General features: G+C 43.2%; 1 pseudogene; it reads right to left on the minus strand.

Moving 5' to 3' along the window:
- Positions 1-1371: 1371 nt before the first annotated feature.
- Positions 1372-3383, minus strand: LOC116904519 (annotated as a pseudogene).
- Positions 3384-8884: the final 5501 nt, after the last annotated feature.

Raw genomic sequence — 8884 nt, forward strand, 5'->3', positions numbered from 1 at the left:
GTCCATTGATGTTAAGAGATATTAAGGAAAAGTGATTGTTGCTTCCTGTTTTTTTTGTGTTTTTTTTTTGTTTTTTCTTTTTTGTTTTGTTTTGTTTTGTTGTTTTTTTTGTTTGTTTGGTTTTTTTTTTGTTAGAGGTAGAATTATGTTTATGTGGCTAACTTTTTTGGGCTTGTTGAAAGAAGATTACTTTCTTGATTTTTCAAGGGTGTACTTTCCCTCTTTGTGTTGGATTTTTCCATTTATTATCCTTTGTAGGACTGGATTTGTGTGAAGATATTGTATAAATTTGGTTTTGTCACCGACTATCTTGGTTTCTTCATCTATGTTAATTGAGAGTTTTGCTGGGTATAGTAGCCTGGACTGGCATTTGTGTTCTCTTAGGATCTGTATGACATCTGCCCAGAATTTTCTGGCTTTCATAGTATCTGTTGAGAAGTCTGGTGTAATTCTGATAGGTCTGTCTTTATATGTTACTTGGCCTTTTTCCCTTACTGCTTTTAATATTCTTTCTTTGTTTTGTGCATTGGTGTTTCAATTATTATGTGATGGAAGGAGTTTCTTTTTTGGTCCAGTCTATTTGGAGTGCTGTAGACTTCTTGTATTTCATGGTTATCTCTTTCTTTAGGTTAGGGAAGTTTTCTTCTATAATTTTTTTGAAGATATTTACTGGCCATTTTTTGGCTTTCAGAATTTTATAAAAAAAAAATCCAGAATGGATGAAAAAGGAACAATCATCAAGAATATAGATGCCAGACATTGGCCAACCAAGAGGGTAGCTAGAGAAGTATGCCTTAGGCCCATGAGAGGCTTGTATCATTCTCAATATATCACTTTAAGTTATGGCTAACACAGCTGTTATCCATTGACCTAGCTTCTGCACCTATAGACTATGGCACAGGGAGCTTAGTCTTGCAAGGCATCAGTTGAAGGAACAAATGTACACAAGTACAGGTCATTCTTTATAGAAGTGCTTTTGGTCAACAAGCATCTGCATATGATCTCAATTCAAGGTTCATGACAGATTACCTCTACTACATGTGAAATGGGCTTCCCATCTTGAAAACACAGCTACTTCAACACAAACCAGATTTCCCTTAATAATGATTAGTATACAGCCCCATCCCACCCCTTTACATATAGCTGAAAACAACAGGCTAGTTACAGAACAGTGTGAACCTGCTATTGCTGAGTTTATTACCCATTAAATGAGTTAGCAATTGTCACTAAATTTATATATTAAGGAAATTATATATAGAATACTGCAAAAATACAGTAAAAGACTGCAGTTTGCCCCCTTTCTGCTCAGGAGGTTCCTTTACTCCCAAGCTTCATAGTATGTCACCCTGGCTCCACAATGCCCTGACACTATTACTGTTTCTCTTCCTTCTGATCTTCCTTCTGTTCTTCAGTGCCAGAACTTCCAGAACCTTCCTGTTCAGATGCCATCTTTTTATATGCCATTTCGAAGAGTTTTAATGATGCCTGCTGAAGGGAAGATGCCGCCTGCCTAATGTTTTCTCCTGTTTCACTGTCCTTTTGAGCAAGGAGTGCTCTCATTTTGGAAATCTCTTCCTTTATCTTGTTGCACTCATCAGCAGGCAACTGGTCCTTGAATTCTCCCATCTTGGCTTCTGTGTCATGAATAATTCCTTCAGCCATATTAACTGTTTCAACACGTTCCTTCTTTCTCCCATCTTCCTCAGCATACTTCTCTGCATTTTAAACCATATTTTCAATATCATCTTTGCTTAATCCACAAGAAGACTGGATTACAATCTGTTGCTCACATCCCATCCCTTTATCTTTGGCAGAAATGTGCAAGATCCCATAGGCATCAATGTAAAATGTAATTTCAATCTGAGGCTCTCCACCAGGGGCTGGGGGAATTCCAATCAAAGTGAACTGTCCTAGAAGTTTGTTGTCTCTGGCCATCTCTCGTTCCCCCTGACACACTTTAATCTCTACTTGAATTTGTCCATCAGCAGTGGTAGAAAACACCTGGCTCTTTTTGGTTGGAATAGTGGTGTTCTATTAATAAGCTTGGTAAAGACACCTCCCAGTGTCTCAATACCTAGAGAGAGGGGAGTGACATCCAAGATGCACATCTGTAACATCACCAGCCAATATACCTCCCCGAATGGCAGCTCCGATGGCTACAGCCTCATCAGGATTAACAGATATACTTGGGGCTCTGCCAAAAAGATCTTGCACAGTCTGCTGAACCTTGGGCATCCTCGTCATGCCACCACCAGAATCACTTCTCCTATGTCACTCTTGCTGACTTCTGCATCCTGCATAGCTTTCTGACATGGAGCAATAGTTCTCTTGATTATATCTGTGACAACGCCATCAAACTGAGCTCGTCAGCTTCATATTCAAATGCTTTGGTCCAGAAGCATTCATTATAAGGTATGGCAAGTTGATGTCAGTCTGTACAGATGAGGAGAGTTCAGCAGCTTCCGAACCCTCTGAAGTGCCATGTTGTCTTTGGTCAAATCAACCCGTCTCCCTCTTGAACTCCTTGACAATGTGCCATAACAAAGCTTGGTCAAAGTCTTCACCTCCTAAGGAAGTGTCCCCATTGGTAGATTTCACCTCAAACACTCCTTTCTGAATTTCCAGGATAGAAATGTCAAAGGTTCCACCACCTAAATCATACACAGCAATGACTTTATCTTCAGATTTGTCCAGACCGTAAGCCAGAGCCGCAGCTGTAGGCTTGTTGATCACTCGAGGCACATTTAACCCAGATATCTGGCCAGCATCCTTAGTGGCCTGTCGCTGTGAGTCATTGAAATAAGCAGGGACTGTGATCACAGCATCTTTTGCTGTATGGCCCAAGTGATTTTCTGCAGTCTCTCTCATCTTCATCAACACATGCTCCAATCTGACTCGGAGAATAGAGTTTTCCATGAGCCTCAACCCAGGCATCACCATTGGAGGCACTGACAATTTTAAAGGGAACATTCTTAGTGTCTTTCTGTACTTCAGGGTCATCGTATTGCTGTCCAATAAGATGCTTGTAGCATAGAAGGTATTGTTTGGGTTGGTGACAGCTTGACGTTTTGATGACATACCAACAAATCGCTCCCTATCTCCTGTAAAGGCAACCACAGAAGGGGTAGTTCTGGCACCTTCAGTGTTCTCCAGGACCTTGGTTTGTTTGCCCTCCATAACACCCACACAGGAGTTAGTAGTACCCAAATCAATACCGACAATGCACCCTTGACTGCTTCTGATGCATAATCCCTTCTTGAAACAAATCTAAAAGCCTCATGACTAAGGCCATTCCAGCCATCCTGGTGACAGGTGGTGATGGGACTCCAGGACGCTGTGGTGTTCACGAGATGCGTGGCCACGGCTCTGCTGGCGCCCATCATAGTGGCTGGACAGAGGGGTACAAGGGCGAGAACAAACACCCCACAGGCCCGGAGCTGCGTGCACGGTGGTCTTTACTGGCTTTCTAAGTTGGGAATCTTCACTCTCTTCTATACCTATTATCCTTAGGTTTGGTCTTCTTATGGTGTCCTGGATTTTCTAGATGTTTTGGGTTAGGATGTTTTTGCATTTTACATTTTCTTTGGCTGTTGTGTCAATGTTTTCTATGGTCTCTTCTGCCCCTGAGATTCTCTCTTCTATCTCTTGTATTGTGCAGGTGATACTTGCATCTATGACTCCTGATCTCTTTCCTAATTTTTCTATTTCCAGGGTTGTCCCCCTTTGTAAATTTTTTTTTTTATTGTTTCTATTTCCATTCTTTAGCTCCTGGATAGTTTTGTTCAATTCCTTCACCTGTTTGGTTGTGTTTTCCTATAAATCTTTAAGGGATTTTTGTGTTTCCTCTTTAAAGGCTTCTACCTGTTTACCTGTGTTGTCCCTGTTGTCCTGTATTTCTTTAAGGGAGTTATTTATGTCCTTCCTAAAGTCCTCTATCATCATCATCAAGAGATGTGATTTTTAAATCCAAATCTTGCATTTCTGGTGTGATGGGGTATCCAGGACTAGCTGTAGTGGGAGAACTGTGTTCTGATGATGCCAAGTAGCCTTGGTTTCTGTTGCTTATGTTTTTGTTCTTGCCTCTTGATATCTGGTTATCTCTAGGGCCTGTCCTAGCTGTCTTTGACTGGAGCCTCTCTCTCTTGTGATCCTTGTTGTGTCAGAACTACTCAGAGTTCAGCTGTCTCTGTTCTTATGATTCTGGGATTCTGTCATCCTATGTTTCTGAGATCCTGTGTTTCTGGGTGTATCAGAGCTCCTCGGAGTCTAGCTGCCTCCTCTGGGATCCTAAAATCCTGGTGTGACCAAGCTCCTGAGATTCTGCTGTGTTAGAGCTCCTGGGAGTCAAGCTTTCTCAGGGTGTTGCAGGAAGGGTGGGCAACCAGAGCCCTGGGTTTACTCCAGGCACAGGTGCAAGCTGGAAGGAACCCGTGCCTCTGGCTGATGGGGTCTGAATTTCCCTGGTTTTTGTGGGGGCTTCAGTTACTCTTGGTGTTAGGAAAGATGTTGTGGCCTCAACTGTGATCTTTAGCGTGTCAGAGCTCCAGTGTTCCTGGCTGTGTCTGATCTCCTGGGAGTTCAATTTCCTCTGTGATACTGAGATCCTGTGATCCTGGGCGTTTCAGAGCACCTCTTCATCCTGGTCCTGTTAGAGTGCTTGGGAGTCTGGCTTCCTCTGGGTGTTGTGGGACTGGGTACAGAGCCAGCACCCAAGGTCTGCTCAGGGCACTGGTTGAGACTGGAAGGAACCCGTGCTACTGGCTGGGTGTGGGTTACTGCATCCCTGGGTCCTGGGGGACCCAGTTACTTTAGGTGTTGGGGTGGGTGTTAGGGCAGATATTGTGGCCTCTCCTGTGATCCTGGGTGTTTCAGAGCACCTGGGAGTCAGGTTCCCTCTGGGTGTTGTGGGAGTGGGTGTGGAGCCAGCGCCTAAGGTCTGTTCAGGGTACTGGTTCAGCCTGATTTTTTTTTTTTGAAAAAAAGAATAATGTTATATTGTGTTTTGAAGTGGTCTATAAATTCTTTTTTTATTGTTGTTATTGTTTTTAAGCAAAAATAGGATAGGTTTATTATAGAAGAAAGGATTAATGAGATAGGAGACTGTCTTTTGAGTAAGTGCATGCAGATGAGAACTTTGAATTGTTGGTAGTAGCAGTGCATGCCCATAATTACTACCTCAGTGTGGGCTGCATAGTGAGTGAGTTCTAGGCCAACTTGAGCATGACCCCACCTCAAAATCAAAACAACCAACCAATCAACTAACCAACCAAAAACAGAAAAGTTGGAGGCTACAGACACTGCTCAGCAGTTAAGAGCATTTGTTGTTTTTGCAGAGGACCTGGGTTTGGTTCCTATCACCCATGTGTTCACAATCATTCCAAACTCCAATTCTAGGGTATTCAGCACCCACTTATGACTTCTGCTGGTTTCAGGCATTCACACAGTGTACAAATACATGCAGGCAGAGCACTCATACACATAAAAAATAAATGTTTAAAAACAAAACTAATTTACATATGGCTTCTGTATGGCACAGAAATCCAATTGTGACATTGTGACAAGAAAATGTTTTTTTTTGTTTGTTTGTTTTCATGTTTTTTAATGAACTGCTGAGAAAGACATGGCATGGAAACAGAACCTGACAGAGTAATTTTGGAAATACGTGGAAACATACAAGAACCTTTTGCTAGGCATTGGTGTCACACACCTGTAATTCTAGCACTCGGGAGACAGAGGCAGGTAGATCTCTGAGTTTGAGGCCAGCCTGCTCTACACAGCGAGTCCAAGGATCACCAGGAATACACAGAGAAAACATGTCTTGAAAAAAAGAGAAAAAGAAGACAAAATAAGAGGGGAGGGGAAGGAAGAACCCTTTTATCTTCTCTGTGGCTGCAACAGCAGCAAGCTTAAGGACATCTGAAATGTTGGAAACACAGCCAGATGCTCTTTGGCAAAATCATGGTGATGATTATGAGATTATATTGAAGTTCTTTTGACAAGTGCCACCCAGAGGAAGAAGTTGAGGGGTGGAATGGCTGAAGGAGTGGTTCAAAAACACATGGAAGGAGACTTTGCCTGAGACAGGAACATAGCACTGCTTACGGTGAGCCTACATCTGAGTCCCTGGAGTAGTTTTCCCTTCCACGAAGTCATAGTTGAGGCAGCTGGGCCTGTCCTTTGCTCTCAAGAGGGATATGGTGACCCTGCTATCCAACTAAAAAGTATGCAAATAGGACGATGCAGACCCCAGAATAGGCCCATGTCCCCTAACGCCTTTTGGGTATGAGGTAACTTATTCAAAGTGGCCATCAAATATATACAGGATGTACAGTTAGATAAATCATGACCTGCCACAGAAGGCTGAGGTCTACCTATTTATTCGGTCTCTTCACTGAACCATACAGGACTGCTCTCACCCCTCTCTAGGCAGCAGTTATGTACTTTGCTGCATACGAAGACAAGAGAGGGTGATGGGAAATGACTGCTTCTATAAAGAATAAAATTTTGTTTGTAGTATATGTCCCTGTAGACAGCAAGAGAAGAAAAAAAGTTTTGGTGAGATTTACAGGCAAAATAAACAAGATAGAGAATTACAATTCCATATGTATAACTTTATAGTACGGTGCCCCATAAATATGTGCAATTTTTGTATGTTGATAAAAAAGAAAAATAAAACAAAAAGGCAATCCTAACATACACTGAGTCCTTGAAGAATATAGTACCTTTTTTTTTTTTTTTTTCGGAGCTGGGGACCGAACCCAGGGCCTTGCGCTTGCTAGGCAAGCGCTCTACCACTGAGCTAAATCTCCAACCCCTATATAGTATCTTTCTAGTAGTGTCATGGTTTGAGTATGATTGGCCCAGAGAGTGGAACTATTTGGCGGTATGGCCTTGTTGGAGGCCTTGTTGGAGTAGGTGTGTCACTGTGGGTGTGGGCTTAAGACCCTCACCCTCACTGCCTGGAAGTCAGTCTTCCACTAGCAGCCTTCAGATGAAGATGTAGAACTCTCAGCTCCTCCTATACCATGTCTGCCTGGATGCTGCCATGCTCCCCCACCCCATGATACTGGACTGAACCTCTGAACCTTTCAGACAGCCCCAATTAAATGTTGTCCTTTATAAGAATTGCTTTGGTCGTGGTGTCTGTTCACAGAAGTAAACCCTAACTAAGACAAGTAGGGAAGTGGCAAGGATGTGTCTTTGGCTAAGAAATAACCCAGCAATCACAGAGAACCTGTTGGCCACTGATTTTGGAGATGCAACCCTTTTTCAGCACCTACAAGCTGGACATGGTTTCTCTATCAGGGTTGTATGTAACATGCTTTGAAGAATGCATGACTCACAATCTCAAGAACTTTGCTCTTATTCACAGGGTGCATTTTTTCTTTTTGCTTAGTAGAGTATCATAAATACCTTCTAAAAGAAATTAAAGATTCATTTCCTTTACTGAAGAATCCACATAGTGAGGCCTATATAGAATTATCTGGAAGAAATACAGTGCCTAGTATCTCAACCTTCCTAATGCTGTGACCTTTTAGTTCAGTACTCCATGTTGTGGTGACCCTCCAACCATTAAATTATTTTTGTTGCTACTTCATAACTTCAATTTTTCTGCTGTAATGGCTTGTAAAAGTCTGACGTAGGACCCTTGTGAAAGGATTGTCCAACCCCTAAGCGGTTTCAACCCACAGGTTGAGAACCACTGGCCTAGAGGCTTACTGAGCCATGTAGGTGTTGTACAGCAGTTTCCTCCTAGATGGAAGAGTTCATCTTAACAGAAGTTCAATACATAGGATGTTCTAAAGAGAAGTAAAACATTCCATCCTTCTAGGAAGCTCTTAAACCAGGAAGTAAACAAGCCAAAGGCTTCAGTAAATTCATGTAACTAATCAGATTCACTCCTTCCCCAAGAACAGTGAAGCTGGCCGAGAGTTGGGACAGACAGGCTTAGTTGCCTAGGAGAGACACAGATCACCCGAGCTCTGTGAAAGTCTCCAACCTACTGAATTTCCTCCTGGTTGGGTATGTGGTTCAGGTCACTACTGGGGTGGGCTTTTGGTAGTGATTTTTTGAGTCATTTCTGTTCCTGTAAATAACCCCTCACACCACATACTGTAAATATTATTTCAATAAAACCTGTTGGTTCACCAAGTTGGACTGTGGTGGTATCCTTACTGGGGTTCACATCTCTCCAGTAATCGTGTTGTGCAGTAAGGTAGTAGTTCTCTGAAGAGATAAAGCTCCTGCGATGAACTAAAGTGCACAGAGATTAGCTTGGGGAACAGCGAAGTTCTTTGACAGAGTGTTAGGTGAACTAGACCAAATTAGACAGAGGCTGAGGAAGGAGAAAGGGCTCCCAAGGTACATCTATCAAGATTTGGAAAAGCAGCATTCTTTCAGGTATTGAAAGCTGAGACCCCACAGCACTAGCTCTGTTTTCTGTGGGCCCACTGCACATACCTTCGAATTCACACCTTAGCAAAGTTAGCCTGTTGGAGGTCTTCTTAGTGCTCTGATCTCTCAGACATCACCCTTTCCAACACTCTTGCCCTTCTTCAGCTGCCCTGGCTTCCTCCGTCTAGCATCTCTTCTCAGCTGCCCCTCCCATCCCCCAGCCTTCTTCATCTCCTTAACCTCCACTTCTCTTTAAGACACCCCTTTTCCTCAGCCCTTATTCTGCCTTAGCGCGGTTCTCCCTCCTCAGCCCTCCGAAGTCTCCCATCATCTCTCAGATAGTTTTGGGTTCCTCTGCCCTCTTCCCCTTCAGCTGCCCGTGCTGCGCTGCTCTGTGAGGCGCAGTGGGGTTTTGGATTTGCTCCTCCCCTTCCCTACCTCCCTGCATCCTGAGTGGCTGAGAGGCAGAGGACCAGTTGGAGTCCGCATC

This window comes from Rattus rattus, chromosome 6 (genome assembly GCF_011064425.1).
Source record: "Rattus rattus isolate New Zealand chromosome 6, Rrattus_CSIRO_v1, whole genome shotgun sequence".
Lineage (NCBI taxonomy): Eukaryota > Metazoa > Chordata > Mammalia > Rodentia > Muridae > Rattus > Rattus rattus.